The sequence below is a fragment of the Carlito syrichta genome, unplaced genomic scaffold (genome assembly GCF_000164805.1).
Source record: "Carlito syrichta isolate Samal-C Ts95f unplaced genomic scaffold, Tarsius_syrichta-2.0.1 Scaffold311741, whole genome shotgun sequence".
Lineage (NCBI taxonomy): Eukaryota > Metazoa > Chordata > Mammalia > Primates > Tarsiidae > Carlito > Carlito syrichta.
Genome location: NW_007255837.1, coordinates 41,915 through 44,514, shown reverse-complemented (window position 1 = coordinate 44,514; position 2,600 = coordinate 41,915). Strand labels below are relative to the sequence as shown.

The window sequence follows — 2,600 nt, the reverse complement described above, 5'->3', positions numbered from 1 at the left end:
TTGGCTTCCAAAAAGACACTTTAAGAAAACACAGAAAAAAAGAGCTGAAACATATTACATACAAACACTTTCAATAATTTTAAAAGAACTTAATAAAAAATAAGCAAAGATTTATATAAACATTATACCAGAGAAGTAATATGGGTCGAAGATAAGCACATAAAAATAAAAATGTTTGACATAATTAGTCATTAAAAATATTCAATTTTTTGAAGGCTGAGGTGGAAGAATTACCTGAACCCAATGGGTCAAGACTGCAGTGACCTTGAGCATGCTACTGCACTCCAGACTGGGTGACAGAGTGAGACTGCAACTCCAAAAGAAAAAAAGAGGAAGGCTCACTTTCAATGTGTTTGCCCCTTTAAGTTGACTGAGTTAAGTTAAAAATAATCTTAAGATTATTCATGAAAAATAAGGATACAGGCCAAGGTGGAGCTCGGGAGCTATTGCGGCCATGGCTGCCTCTGGTCCGGGTATTCCAGCTGGGCCTTGTGTCCAAGGTGCTATCCGCCACCTTCTTCCCCACATTGCTCTCGGGGCTGGTGTCTGGGCCCTGCCTGTTCCTGCAGTGGCTGCCCCTGGTGCCCTCTAGCCTCTTGCTGAAGTCCGAGGCCCTGCACAACTGGCAAGTTTATAGGCTGGTGACCTACATCTTTGTCTAGGAGAATCCAATCTCCCTACTCTGCGGTGCTGTCATCATCTGGCATTTTGCTGGCAATTTTGAGAGAACCATGGGCACCTTCTGCCATTGCTTCTTCACCTTAATCTTCAGCATCTTCTAAACTAACATCTTTCTGTCAGTTGAGGCTGTCTCATTGCTCTCAAAGCTGGGGGAGGTGGAAGATGTCAGAGGTTTCACCCCGGTGGCTTTTGCCATGCTGGGAGTCACCTCTGTCCACTCTCGGATGAGGCAGGCCCTGATATTTGGCATGGTTGTGCCCTCAGTCTTGGTGCCATGGCTCCTGCTGGGTGCCACATGGCTCATTCCACAGACATCTTTCTTCAGTAATGTCTGTGGACTTGCAACTGGGCTGGCATATGACCTCACATACTGCTATTCCCTCGACCTCTCAGAGCAAGTAGCATTGAAATTCAATCAGAAGTTCCCTTTCTCCACGATGAAGAGGATCTCCATGTTCAACTATGTCTCATGGTCTTCAGCAGAAAGAAGAGCAGCCCAGAGCCGGAAGCTGAACCCAGGGTCTGGCTCCTACCCCACACAGAGTTGCCACACTCACTGGTCCACAAACTACACTTTTACCCAGATGCATGCTAGTGGTCAAAAACTAGCCTCCTGGCTCACCTGCATTCCTAGACACATGCCCAGCCTGCCTCCAGTCTGTGTTATGTACAGAATCATTTTGGTCTGAACCCCAGCTCATCCAGTGTCTACCCAGCTTCTGGGGGTTACTCCCATGGGTCCCAGTCCTCCACTCATGTCAGCTGCCCTGGCACAGTGTTCTGGGGCCCTGGGCACTCCAGGGGCTGCAGGTTTCTAAGAAACCCTCAAGGATCCTGATGCCCTGAGATAATTTCTAGGGACATTATCTCACATCTCGGCCTTCTGGAGAAGGTCCTCTCTGAGCTAAGATTTCCTGACCAAAAAATTATTTATTGAACACCTCTATGTTCCAGGCTCTGTGTTGAGTATTTTGATAAGTGTCCCTATTTTAATCTCATTTATGCTCATGGCAGCTTTGAGGAGTACTGTTTATTGTTTCCAATTTACAGATGTAGACAACAAGACATCGAGTGGCTCTGTAGTGGCACAACTGGGTTTCTTACTCCAGGTCCAGGGCTCCTCTCAAGGAACATGTGAGGGAAGAGTGCAGTAGTTGGCAGTGGCTGTCAGTGGCTATTTCCAGCTCCAGCATTCCATCATTGTGTTCTGTGCTCTTGTTGATAGTGACCGTGTGTGTCTCTGCCTTTGGGAGTTCCCAGCTGGTATGTAGCACATCTCCCTGCTGTAGTCACCCCCACACAGACTCTTCTGCCCTGGAAGTGGTGAGATAGGCCCATGTGAACTGCAGCAGCATGTTGAGGGACTCATGGTATTGATTATCTTTGTATAAAGAAACAATCTCTGAAAAAAAGATAAGAAAAATAAGGATACATTAACTTTTTATAAAGAATTAGAGCAGAAAATGAAACAGGGAAATTGAAATCTACACATATAGAACATAGAAGCTAGATTTCTAATAAAAATACCTATCAAATTGAATTCAAAAATATGTTTAAAAGAATTATATTAATATCCAAGATGGGTTCATTTCTGAATGCAATAATCATTCAACATTAGAACAAAGATACGAATGACAACAGGCTTGTCATCAAAAAGCATGCAAGCCATAAAACCACAGAAATGACATTTCTACAGCACTGAAACAAATAATGCATTATGACATGGAGAAATTAATGAAGAATGACAAAGATACAGGAAAATCACTTGTTCAACTTTAGTACTGACTCCTGATTTAAAGCACTAAGCAAACTAAGAGTTGAAGGAAATTCCTTAAAGTGAGATGTGAGTTTAGAATTTAAATATGGCAATTAACAGTGAAATTTTAGAAGAAACTCCTTAAAATTTAAAAGTGCACTAA

The 2,600-nt window shown here is 43.3% G+C and overlaps 1 pseudogene; it reads left to right on the top strand.

Annotated features, from left to right (window-relative positions):
- Positions 1–454: 454 nt before the first annotated feature.
- On the top strand, positions 455–1,527 carry LOC103271529 (annotated as a pseudogene).
- Positions 1,528–2,600: the final 1,073 nt, after the last annotated feature.